The sequence below is a fragment of the Cydia amplana genome, chromosome 12 (genome assembly GCF_948474715.1).
Source record: "Cydia amplana chromosome 12, ilCydAmpl1.1, whole genome shotgun sequence".
Classification (NCBI taxonomy): Eukaryota; Metazoa; Arthropoda; class Insecta; order Lepidoptera; family Tortricidae; genus Cydia; species Cydia amplana.
The window spans coordinates 11107106-11121589 of NC_086080.1; the positions used below are offsets into that span (position 1 = coordinate 11107106).

Genomic DNA, 14484 nt, shown 5'->3' on the forward strand with positions numbered 1-14484 from the left:
GTAAGAACAATGATCTCAGTTGGTATTGAAATTGATAAATAAATAACTACTATTTTCTGCAACTGATACTATAGAAGCATTAACGCAGCCTGCATACACTACTTAATTTTAAATATCATGGTAACGATAAGTCATATAATACGAACAAGTAGCACCAAATGTTTTAGTTATGAGAGTGAATAAGCTGTATTGAATGCTACAGCGTACACAATATTGGTTAGAGTGGGTTGTTTGTTTCGTTCAATGGAACCTGCATGGCTAACTCCGCGATGATTGTGTCTCACGACACACTGTTCTGTAGTTTATGCAATAATTGTACGATTTTCATCAAGCTTCGCCGATTCAGGTTATCACATTATTAGTACCTATGGTGCTAACCTCATTTTGGCCCCATTATGATAAAGTGAGCGATATCACTGCTACAAGATGATAATGATGAATAATGTTTAATTGCAATACGATACCCAGGTGAACTTGAATTGGCTTAGTACTGCAGGCGGGCAACGGAATGAACAGTTCCTCAAATAGTTAAATGTTATTACTTTTCCATGCCATAATCTTAGGATACTAGATAGCTTATACATACTTAGTTTTTTCTAATGTTATACGAGATTAGACTGGGGTTGAGAAGACTACTCATCCTTAAATAAGACACTTGAACCACTTTTAAAATTCTAATTAATGCACTAACAAAACGAAGATACTGTAATTAATCACTTAAAATGGTTTAATATTATTAAAATCTATCTTTACATCACTCATTAAAATAATACCTTTTAAACGTAAAGCAAAATCGACCTCATAGCCACTACCGTTTAACCTTTTCGACGCCGTGTCAAACACAAAAGCTGTCACGCTGACGCCACCGAAGTGTCAAAACTGAAATTGAACTTCATGCATATGCACGTAGCTCGTAGGTCTATGTTGCTCTGTGGTCTGTGACCAATTAATCGGTCTTTGGCGTTGAACCTACGGTGCGGATATATAGGTCATTGGCGTCCAAAAGGTTAATAAAAGTTGATTAACCCATAAACAATCATTTAAAACCACAAAAGACATGTTTAGCCGTGTGTCCCGGTGTCAGGGGCGCATTAGGCCGCGGAACAGGGGTGCGTATCGATTGGCGCCCCGCCGGCCCGGCACTACATAATATTGCTCTCAACACCCAGACTCACCCTTTGTGTTGTTGCAACTTTCGCGGGATTGTTTCGGAAACACTACGTTTGAACTCCTTGAGTTTTTTGATCGTATTGAAATTGAATAGCCTGGGGATGAAAAGTAAACGATAGTTGTGGCATTTCGTTAAACTGATGTTTCGGACTTTCAACGTTTCGTTACGTTTTAATATTCAATAGAAGACACAAAGGTCTGGAAATTACCTTATTAACTCAACCTGAATAACTTAAGGATGACATGTATTATAAAAGTAAAATTATTTGATGGCATAGAGCCTAAAAAAGGGTGCCCAACACATTCGCCATAATATCTATATTCGTTAAGCCTTTTATGTATTTGGCAGGAATATTATCGTCATATTATCTCGCCATTAATAAATAACATTTTGTCCTAAAACATCCCATTGGCATATGATTTCACCTGTGCCAAACGAAACGGCCATTAAACCAAATCGCCCCACGCAGTCTTCGTCCGATTTGCACACTTTCCTCCTGGCATTTTTTCAAATAAGTATTACTATAATATTTTACATATATTTATATGTAATGTGTTTATTTATATATATTTATAATATTGACAATTGGCATAGGTATTATGTATTGTTTGTCCCTGGAACTATTTATAAAATATTAGGTAAGTATAGTATAAATGCGAAAATTTTATGTGGTTTTTGTATTTGTCTGTGTGTCTGTTGAAGATTGTCGATCTTCTTTATTTACTGGACTGTGGTACAAAGAAATATTTTATCTTATAATCGGATTTATTGATGGGACAGCGACCGACCAATTTTAGCGACAATCCTGTTCTGAGTTAATAACAAATCCATAGGTACTTAATAATATGTATACCAAATAGTATTATTATTCATTATCTGGCAGGTATATAATCTCAGCATCAATAAAAAGCTTTGTTGTCATAAAATAATTCCATTAGCATATGATACCACCTGTGCCATGTGAAATGGCCGTTAATCACTAGGCCGACGCGGGACCCGGCCCGATTTTCTCACCATCCTCCCTGCTCTAATGACTCAATGTTACACCGGCTTTGCCATCATTTTTTACACCCGAAAAACGACAATCAGTACAAGTGTCAGTATGCTTTTGTTTTTATTTGTCTACCAGAAATGGGTACCTTAGGTACCTATGTTAAATACCTAGCCTATAATGATTCATAGAAAGTCTATTTATTCTAAAGCAACACTACAAATCTTCTATTATTTGATCAGACAATGAGACTTCAGATTATATTTAGGTATATCAAGTATGAAAAATTGCACATGGGTTGTAAAGAAGCCATCAACAAAGGGAGAAAATGTTAAAAACTTAAAAAAACTAAAAATCGAATTCTAAGTGGCTCCCTATCCTGCGTGATTGTTGGTAATTCCGTAATGTTTATGCGTTGAACGACACATTTATGTTTTGAAAGAGATATAAAACAATCATAAAACAAGACGAATTCAACTTGGAATGAGGAGCTTCGTTTCGTAAATACAAGGCTTCGCCTGTCAGTGTCTAAGAAATGTGACACGACTGTTTAACTTGAATTGCTGTGTAACATTCTAAATCAATATTGCCTTAGAATACCTACTACCTACTGGTAATTAGGTGTATAATATTTTATTTTTGATTGTTCCCGATAACCTTGTACCAATACAAAACTGTTAATCAATACGTGTAACTTTCATGATTTTATGTCAAAATTTGATGAGCTTAATTTAGCAAAGTATTTATTAGTTACCTTAGTATCCATGGACCCTTAATTAAACGTATTATTTGCGTATACCGAGCTTCAAAGGAAATATAAAACGTCTTTAAAGCAGTAACAGTAAATCATCTTTCAATTTTCTTCCCCATTTATTACAGCAACAATCCGGCGAGGATTGAATAGGTGCAGAATCCCCTTTGTAATCCAAAATTGCCTAATTAACCGTCCGGGTTCGCATACCTGTCCAATATAAATACTTTAATCAAATAAAATCGTGACCTCCTTGTAATAAGGTAGGTATTTGACAAATCCGCCGAAGCGTATCGTCTAATTAGGAACGCCAATTAACTGAAATATTCGAGCATCATTCTAAATTGTTTCTAATCGCTTCTGCGATGAAATTGATAATATCACTTCGTACTTTCTCCATTATCATTACAGATGAAGTCATGTGTAAAGTTTGGAGAACGATCGTTGGGGCACAGAATAAGTAATAGTATTATCATACAGAACGGACACGCACCGCCCCGCCCCGATTCGGATTACCTCGCCCGCGACAGGCCGCGACATGAATGTGTGCGTAAGTCGCTCTACTGAGATTCCGTCAGGATTCCGTCAGAAACTCAATGACGCGTGTACAGACGTGCCGCGCACACATACTTAAATACGCAAATCATTTTTAATGTATGGCGTGTCCGCCCTGTAGTTGAGGTTAGCATTGCACTCATTACGTCGCTCTTTTCAGCTGGCATTAAGATCCCTCTCGGGAATGCTAAAATATTTGTTCATATTACTGGAAAAGTAAGTAGCTGCTCAAACTGAAATTAGATAACCAACTTTGAAAACTTTTAGTTCTGTATTCATTAAGATTCATTTATCACTCTTGCATAGAAAAATACTCTTAAATTTTGATTAAAAAAACATCCTAGAAAATTCAAGTTACGTGCCGTCTGAGAGCGAAAAAGTTTGCTTTTTACATTAAAAACAGAGCCGAAGGCAGTATAATGTATTATGGGACCTTTTCGCGTCGATAAGTAAATGTTACCCTCGTCCGTACGAGTTATGAACCCTTGCAGAGTGCAGAGGTGTATTTTTCCACGGCGCTTGAACAAATTCTGAATGGATAATCCCTTCCCCTGAAAACTGATTTAGCTGCTGGGCGATTAAAATGTGAATGTTTTATGAGACGACGGTCAATTACGTCAGATATTAATTACTCTAATGTCTTTAGGATTGTCGATTTTGGATTGTTTAAAGAAAATAAGATACCTCTATGAAAATGTAAATTGATTGCGACGAATAAATGAGTATGATTATGATTATGTACCACTTTCCAAGGTAGTATAAAATAACTTGAAGTCAAATTGTCAAAAAAAATATGTTTTTGTGTACAAAAGAAATCCTACCTCCGTAACAGTAACCATACCCATGTTTGAACATTGTCCTAAAGGGTTGATGGCTGAAATAAAGCCGCGAGGGTAACCTCTAATATATTTTCGGAAATGAGAATAGTAGTGCCGTTTCTAAGTGTCACTTCTAACCTTTCCTCCATCTGTCGGGCCTCCCCGGGGGTGGCCGGATATATCGATTGTAGCGCCTACCTGTTGTGCGGCGGGCGGCAGTGCAACCCGGCTATACCGAATAACGAGAAATGGGAATAAATGTGTAAATAAATATTTAAAATTGGAGTGCGTTGAGATTTGAGTGTTAAGTATATTTGTATTGTGTTTTCAGTTTGATATACCTAAATGCAATTAATAACACAATTTCAGTAAAGAGAAAAATGTCACATAAATAATTATTCATAAAATGCTTTTAACTTTTATGTTATTTTAAATGGAGTAGGTATTGCGGATTCGATTTATATGCAATCAGATAAATAATTTTTGTAAAATATTTGCTTTTGACTAAAATGCGACAAAAAATTACGCCTATATTTCGTAGTACAAAACCTTTATAATATGTCATACCTAATTAGTAAATGCATATGACCAGCCGTAGGCATGCTTGTTATTAATTAACAAATACGGATACTAATGTTAATTGCATATGCTATTAGTGACTGCACTGATCAAACATTACATATATTCATGTCTGCACGATTTCAAAGTTATGGGTTACCACGGGCTGAAGCCCGTTTAAATGTTAACTCATTAACTACGACTCATATAGGAGTCTAAAATAAATAGGTGAACGAATATTGACTGGCTTTCGTTATTAAATATTTACAATCGACTTTTCACACTAAATTAAATTACTCTGTTAAAACATGTTGATGGTTGATGATGGCTTTTATTTGTTTTGGCTAGTGAGTGACATTTGTAATATAACATAGACTGTACTTGTAAATTAGGTATTATCGAGCCGAACCGAACAAACCAAGATTTCACGGTCAACTAGAGGTCCATTTCATGTTTTGTTAATCGAAATATTTGTTAGTCATGTAACATTCTGATCAATTGTTGACCAACTTTATTGTCAAATATAAGAAGACTCGGTTCGGTAATACTAGAATACAAGTATGAAAAGGAGAAGCAGGATCAAGACCAAATATTAGGTTTTGCACGTTGCTAGTATATCGCAGAGTGTATATTAGATTAACATCGGTTCGGGTGTCTACTTCTTAGCTGTTCTTGCCGATTAACTTTTTATTGTTAGCTCTATTTGAATTACGAAGTGAGCTGAACTTCCTTTATTTCTTAACCCCCCAGTGAACTTCAATGATTGCTCCTGCCTCTTGTTCCAGTGATGTTCCATTTATTAATTCATAGAACTTGGTACCGTTGTTCGTACCTACTCTACCAAATCCGACTCAACCTGAGTTTCAAACGCGTTAGCAGTCCCCTAGGTGCGACCACTGTATATCGAATAAATCTTAAATTCCTTTAAATCACGTGTTTTACCCAACGAGGGATAAAACTTTTTCAATTTCCATTCAAATGCCAGCATGGCGGCACTTAGCGCGAAAGTAATGTCGAAAATTTATCTTGAAAATATTTTAAGTAACTTTGACGTCGAATTTCGAATATAATCCGCGGAAAATGTTTCATACAGAGATAAAGGGTATTGAGCCGAGTTTGCACGACGGGAGTTTTAGAGGAATACCATAGCATTACAATTTTCATTGTAGTAGATTTAAACAATTTCTATTCTATGCTGTTCACCAGAGCCAACATGTGAGACATCATGAATATCGTCAATGTCTCTGTAAAAGGTAATATTGTTATTATTACAAATAAATGATGCATATTTAAGATTATCAAACTTTGCTTTATTATATTACCTTTAGTGGTACCTATATTTTTTGGGAAATTAAAAAGACAATAAAAACTAGAGGACATTGTTTTAACCAATTTCTAAATCTTCACACGTTTCAATTTAAATAAAAATTCAGTCACACATTATTTTAAATCACAATTAACTTTGAACATAAATAAATTCACATTTAAAAGTCAAAAGAATAAAAAGTAGTATAATTCATGCTAATAAGCCCAGCACCTTTCTTTAATCTTGAATAAGGTTATGCGATCAAAACCTAAAATATTTTTTTGTAATAATCTTACGGCTATGAAAAATGAGCTTTATTATGGGCCCTATTATACAAAAGACTCCATTATTAGAAAATATTACGTAAAAGTTTGTTTCAGAGAAACGTCAATTATTTTGTAAAACAAATTGATTTACTACTATCTACTATAAATACTATAGGATCATCTTACACAAATCAATCTGGTCGTACAGTAAGGCTTGTCTGGGCGAAGTGGGTACTCGACGACGATATGTATATGTGTAAATAGAAAACATCCACAACTCAGGAACAAATATCTGCGATAAACACACAAATAAATGGCCTTACCAGGATTCGAACCCGGGACTTCCTGCTTCGTAGGTAGTCTAGGAGGCCGTTAAACATTTCAAACATCTACATATATAAAACTAACATGGTTCTTAATGCAGCAGAATGTCACAAAAACACGTATTCAATGCATCTTCAAACGCACTCAAGTGCACTCAACTAAGTGTCACTCGATTCAAGCTCTTCACCCTGCCCTAAATCTTCTTTCTAGTCTGCGAAGCGTAAAAGAGAAAAACCAAGTCACTTAAAGGCCGTTTCACACTGTCATACCTATGCTGTCGAGGTTGGCAGATATTGCTTTGAATCTATTTCACCTAAATGGGAAAAGGATTTCTCGGAATGAATCGTACCAGTCGACATGATAAAAAGTTACTACACTTTAACGTGCTTCGTCATCGTCGAGTGTAAGTTAGCGTGTGTATTTAGAAATAGGGGTAGATTGTAATCTTACGGTCACAATGGGGCACAGAACAATTCTTTACTTGTGTCGACACGGATGACAAAAGATAATCCTCATGTTGTATCCTCTCGCATCTCTTGTGATTGCTTATGAGTGTAATAATTATCTAAATTAACCAACTTAAGTTTGTGAATCCGTTGCATGAACATTCCCTAGCGCCAACAAAGATATAAAGTGTTTAATATTTAGGCCACATTAGCTAGGAGTCGTGACCATCGAATCTCTGCCAAAGTTGTGCGATTCAATGGCAAGTGAAACACGGTTGAGAGGCATGACACGCTTAGACGCACCCGGGGTGGGGTGGCCCCTTTATTTGCCGTCCTCGGCGCACCCTCGAATGCAAGGGAAAGATAAATTCAAGTCATTGGATATGGTAATGCATTACTATCCCACACAACAGACTGTGTAAAGCTACAGGACGGGTGATATTTTTCTGACTTCGTAGTGTTTAAATTAACGATTTATGATAAGTATAGGTAACATTCAACTAGGGAACAAATGAAAGTATTGTATGAAATATTTTTTGATTTGTGTGTTTTATGTAGTCACACTACTATATAAAAAATATTATATTACGAGGTGGCATAAGCTGAAGACGCGGGTTCGATTCCCGCATCGCCCACCGGTGGACTTGTTCACTATTTCTTTAGTGTATTATCTATTTCAGTTTGTATGTGACATTGCTATAGGAATTCGTAATTTGTTTAGTTACAAATAGCGTAACTGGTCATACGGTAACCGATCACGACGTGGCTACCATATGCCTACTTATTTCTGTTACATTTAAAATAGTTGCAAGGGAGTTATATGCCAGTGCGGAAGCCATGTCACAATTTGACAATTAATTCAAATAGCCTCTTGGGTCTCTATTATGGTCATAATTGTCATAAATGGTACAATTTTTAATTAATGTTAATTATTTATTTTCGTTTTCCTCGACAGTTTAAGGGTGCCTCTAACAAACTTTCCTTCTTCACGTAACTACCAGGCGGACGTAATCATACGAGTCCATATAGTAGTCTTAACAAGCTAGTTTTACGACCCACCTTCCTTTGAGTTATAGGGTGCTAAACCCAGCTAACATCCACGAGGTATTCGGCTATGATGGCTAAACAAATATGAGAATAAAACGTTTATTGTGTTATTTTGCCCAGTTTTATCATGCCACTCATAGTGAAAGGGTGGGAATGAAATTCAATCTCCTACCTAATATTTATTTGCGCTTCGCGCATGGGTGATGTTTGATGTCGGATTCCCGGTCCCATATATGATAATATCGTTCCTCTTATAATATATTTGGTTAGGAAAAGTCAATGTCGTATGTGGATTATGTACTACAGTGTTTTGTATATTTTATATTAAAAAAGTGCATACATACTTAATTCACGTACATGTGGTAGTCCCATTATTGTTCTTATAAAGTATTGGCAATAAGTGCGTTAATATTATGTGTAAACAACCTACAATCTGTTTAGTTATTACACAGATATATGAAGAAAATGGACTATATAGGTAAACTATCGGGAAGAGATCGCTCTTTAGCGATAAGACCGCCTGTTGTCTGCCTCTACATTTAATCAATTGTTATTTTCTTTTGTTATTTTTTACTGAGCTGTGCCAAAAAAGAGTATTCTATCTGACTTGAAACCTAAATAAATAAAAACTAGTCTTAAATTGATTTTTATTTATACTAACGAAGTATTATTTTGACAATTATTATAAATACCGACAGACTTTCATCAGGCTTGTTGAGGGACTCACAGATTTATCATCCACAAAGCATAGGTAGGTACTTTAAGTGGCTATTTCTCATCGCAATAAACCATCTCAGAGAAAACCGTTCCGAAAATAATCGTTTATAAGAAGAAATGCACTTCAAATAGCGTAGGTATTTTTTTTAGGATAAACGTTTTAAGAAAAAAGGGATTAGGTATCTAATTTGAAAGTGGGCTAAATATTAAAGATTATTTCTAATTGCATCTGTTGGATTTAAACTCGGTACACAAATAATCTTTCAACAAAAGATGATAAGATGATAAAAATCTTTATTAATGAAAAACTTAATAACACTTAAAAAATAAAAACTTATAAATAAATAATTTCGCCTAGGTCGTGGTCGCTCGGTAGGGTACCCAGAAGGCTGGCCGCATTGCCCCGCTGGATGATAATATCGCGGCTAGTGGAATTATAATAACTTGGTATATAACGCTGTTGATTCACTCATTTCATTACCAAGAATTCAATGGTACCTATATGTATGTAGGTAATAGTTGTTCAGTAAAATGTTTTTTAGAAAAATAAACTTTGTATACCTTTTCGCATGTACCTGAGGTAGGTACCAATACACCCCACCTGTGCGAAACGAGTTATGCTAACAAATAGCCCAGAATCTGTAACTATAACACGAATAGGAACATTGTGCCGTTACGAGGGCAGTAGGCCGCCCTAGTGTGCACTCAGCCTAACGACGCATTCATTCGCAGCCCGCAGGAGCCGCGTTTAATCACCTTTCTTACGTGTAGTTTACTCTAACTATACTGGGTTAGCGTCCAAATGGGTCAGCGAGAGAAAATAAAAAGTAAAATACAGATACACAGTTAAAAAGAAAAACAAGCAACAACGGTTGCACTCCGGGTGTGCCGATACAAGTGAAAACTCACCTCACTATGTTACCGACGCCCGGTAACACGATACATACGTTTAGCGGAGGTATTATATTTATTTATTATATATTATTATCATTCTCAAATAAGATCACACTTTTTCATTGACATGTTTATTTACATACTGCCATGACAACGTCAAATTATTTGAACATAGGTAAAGAGTCTTGAAAAGGAGTCCGCAACATAAATGTCAAATAACATTGAGTTTTTCTTTATTGATTTCAATGCCATTTAAATTATGAGTGGCCACCTTACGGGGCTTACGGTCACGTGATCGCCTTACGCCCCTTACGGTCACGTGATCGCCTTACGCTGTCTCGAGTTTATCATTTTTTCCCCCACCTCAAAAAGTGTCCAGCGCCGCTAAAGAAGTTATCACTTCAAAAATAATAATATTAAATCAAAGACAAATTAAGCGCCACAAATCGTCATAGAAGTTAAATGTTCTGTCTGGCTACCGCTTAAGACTGCCTTTTAGTATAGACAGACATCGTGTGTCTTCGAAATCTTTTTTTTACAGATTTATTTTTTCACTGACCCAGAAAATGCAACTAACGTGAGAACTGAGAGCGTAACTAAGTACTTCCTCTCCTCTAGTAGGTAACAACGAGCAGAGCTCGCAAGGGTTTTATTTTACAACATTCGCTACAGCAATTACCCACATTTTGCAACCACGGCACATAGATCACCCTCACACATTTCTAATTGCTTTCTTTTACTTTGCGCGGTTGTAAATTGGGGTTAAAGGAATTAAGCTACGATGTGACGGATTTATCTGGCGGTTTTAAAGCAGTATTGTTGGTTTAAGAGTTTTAATCTAATACACGCTGTAGACGCTTATTATCTGAGGTCGCAAGTTCGAATACCCAGTGATAGCTTATGGACGGAATATCAATTTTAATTTTAAAAGTAAAAAAAAAGCGATATTTAAGAGGTTTAAGTTTTTATTTATAATTTGCCCAACTTATATTCGCTGCCCTAATGAAATAGTGAGCTAATGAAGCTTGCTAAACAAACATATGCAAATTAATCTCACTGGGGGTATATTATATATTTTTACATTTCTTACCTTCAGAGTCTGATATTTACCTACAAATAAGATTACACTCTATACACTGACCTGAGGGCCGATTTTTGAATTTCGGCCTCTCGATTTCGTGTATTTCGTTCACGGTATTTATACTATGCATATAAATCCTACTAATAGAATTGAAAACCCAAAGTTCTCTCACTAGTATTTCAAAAATTTGTATTTCACCGTTTTTCCACCGATTTTCGAGTGACGAAATTGAGCGATCGACATTAAAAAATCGGCCCCCTGACGTGATTCTGTTATCAATCTTTGACTTATTTGAGATTTAAAATTAGCCCCAAAACACATAAAAACAAAGCAAATAATTAAAAAACAAAATTGGCAATTCTACAAACATCCCAATGTCACCAAATGTCAAAACCGTCATATAACTTTCAAACCAAACTGTATATTTTGAAACAAGTGAGGTCGATGTCTGTCTTACTAAAAGGCAGTCTTAACCTTATGCATACTACAATAATATACAGCCAATAAATACCTTCACTGTCAGGGGCCCTATTATGTTGCATAACATTATACAATTCATAATATAAGTGAATAATGTGTCTTCAATGCCTTTGTTACGAGGAGTGTTTCGCTATTCAGTATGACATCCTGTAACTATTTAACTATTAATTGTTATTCGACAGGCCTTGTTATACAGACAAGAAGACAACGGGGCCAATTTGGACTTACATTCCGATATCAAAATAAATGTCGTTTTGTCCGATATCAAAATATATGAACGTGTAAACTTTACTTTAAGTTTATAATTAGGTATAAAGAATCTGAATATGATTTTTTTATTATTTGCACGTGCGTTTCGTTCGTACTTAATCGTTCATGTAATGGCACGAGCGAGAGGCTCAGGCCAATTATAACAAAATGACATGATTATTATATCAAAATGTAAGTTCCAATTAGCCTCTTAGCTTGTCTTTATAACACGAAACTATGAATATATCCTTAATACTTTATCTAAAATCAGCTTTCGTAAAAACTACCCACGCCAATTACTGGGATTAGTTGCCAAGCGGACCCCAGGCTCCCATGAGCCGTGGCAAAATGCCGGGACAACGCGAGGAAGATGATAACTTTATCTAAAATCACACAAATGTGTAATTTGGCCAATAATACTGTAGGCAAAACCTCAATTAATCTCACATAATGAAAATAATGATATTGATACCCATGGAAATCAATTAGCAGCTGCGGTAATGATTATTGGGAAATCATTTAAGCTTTGATTCAGGCGTTTATCGGTTACCAGAAACCGCTCGCGCATTAAAATAAAGAGAAACTTATTACCTAGCATTACATCTATTTATCCATTATGGCCTTTTTAACTTCGAGTATCTAGTTTATCATTTATTTACTTATTTAAAACTTTATTGCAGAGTAAAAACAAGTACAAATGACGGACTTATTGCCTTAAGTAATTCTCAGACAAAGTATTGTTAATGGAAAATATGAATAAAATACAGTACAATCTCTACATGGAATATCTTTTCAACTAGGTAAAGAAAGGAAGTTGTTATTTAAGTGGTACATTTAAAAAGAACAAGATTGAATATACTTACCAGAATACTAAAGGACAGTAACAAACATGTTGATCAAATACGTGGCACGTTTTAAATATTGCAACATGTTTACATCTCACAGCACTTTTATAGTTAAAACACTAAAAAACATATAGTTATAGGCAGGTACGGTTGAAACAAAGCAACACAAAGCCTGTGCCTATTTAGTATAATCGATAGGTATCTTTTAATATTTTATCAATCTCATTACTAAATTCGATAACACAATTAGAGACTAACTTACTTAGTCATAATTACGATATTACTAAAATTCTTTACCTATGCGATTTGTACCCGCAAATGGCGACCTACCGAGCTACCGACTCTAACAAACGATTCCTTTGTTTAGTAATCAATGTTTTATCTAGCAGTAGACATACCTATGTAAATAAACACAATGTATGAAATATAATGCAATGATTCTTATATAACTAAATAATAAGTAAGAACATGATGATGTGTACATTACTTGTCTTTTTTCAGTAAAGTTATTTACTATACAAACGAAGCTAAAATAATTGTAGAGGTTTCTCGAGGAAGATTTTTTTTTTCTTGGGGCAAAACTTCAACTTAATCATTATTTATCACCATAACACATACCATCAGTCATTTACATACAACTTTCATGAATTATTTATGACCGATTGAATAACATTAATCGCCTAATGGCATCGAAAGTAACTATTTCATCATAATTTATAAAGTAATTTCTGTAGAAGCCATTTTAAATCCATCAAGCTCGTAACGCAAGACAGCACCCGTCCTTACTCCTTATAAATAATTCGCAACCCCATTTTGTACATCTATCCTTTTGTACCGCATTACTTTTAACGGTCTCAAGAAAATTTAGAGCTCCACTGGTTTCACGCGAAAGTTATATCACTGTTTTTCATAAATCAAAACAAAAAACATATGTTACAATATGACAAGACTCTTGTTCATCAGTTTGATCAATATCCTTGTCCTTGACATTAGGCACTCGCATCCGAGGTCTCAATAGCTATTCATATCTCCTTATTCAATATTCACCCACCTTGTATACGCTTGCGGCTGCAATATCAATCACCAGGTCCACGTTTCTTTTATATACACAAAAGTACACACACAAAATGAAATCGTATTCTATATGTACACAGTCACAATGAAGTTCATTGTATTTTTATAGGCTTTGTAGCGGCGTAGTCGGAAGTGGCTACGCGGCGTAGCGGTCGTAGGCGGTCGTAGGCGGTCGTAGCGGCGCGCGCGAGCGACGAGACTGGCGGGTCTACTGACGACGCGGACGCGGATCGCGGGGCGTAGAGCATGTACGATATGCAGATGAAACATGATGTCGTCATTGTGACAAATAAATAAAATAATAAAAATAAAATAAAAAATAAAAATATAAAAGCCTTTTATTTCTTGCATATTACAATGTCAAACATAAAAAATCTACAATACAATTTATTTAATTTTCTAATAGTCAGTTTTTAGTAATGTTTGGTCACTTATGTACATATTGTTGTTTTTTTTTTACTAGTATAGGTGAATTTAGCAAGAACCCCTTCTCAGGTAAAGGCCTCCTCCAGAGTAAGCCAGTCGGATCTATCCTGTGCTTTTTGTATCCAGTTTGTCCCTGCAACCTTTACTATCTCGTCTGACCATCGCGTGTATGGTTTGCCGCTGTTACGCTTTCCTGGTGGTCCTGGCCATGTCGTTACTTGTTTTGCCCATCTATTGGACTTCATCCTGGCGACATGTCCTGCCCATCTCCATTTTTGTTTTTTTGCGTATTTGAGCGCGTCTATCACGTTAGTTTTGGATCTAATAATGCTGTGCTTAATTTTCTGGATTTTTCTAATATTTGTCATACTTCTTTCCATACTTCTTTGGCATGTAATTATTTTGTTTTTAATATTTTTGGTAAATTTCCAGGTTTGCGCGGCGTACGTGAGCGATGGTAGTAAACATGAGTCCATGATTTTCTT

At 35.5% G+C, this 14484-nt stretch overlaps 1 protein-coding gene across 6 annotated transcripts in view; it reads right to left on the minus strand.

Moving 5' to 3' along the window:
* The window catches only part of LOC134652962 (kazrin), a 115954-nt gene extending 102199 nt beyond the window's left edge, over positions 1 to 13755 (minus strand). For 4 of the 6 annotated variants that reach the window (XM_063508207.1, XM_063508208.1, XM_063508206.1 and 1 more), the window contains exon 1: positions 13551 to 13755. The gene's annotated coding sequence lies outside the window, so the exon portion shown is untranslated. The remainder of the gene's footprint in view (positions 1 to 13550) is intronic. The other 2 variants (XM_063508212.1, XM_063508211.1) reach the window with 1 other exon arrangement.
* Between the last annotated feature and the right edge of the window lie 729 nt (positions 13756 to 14484).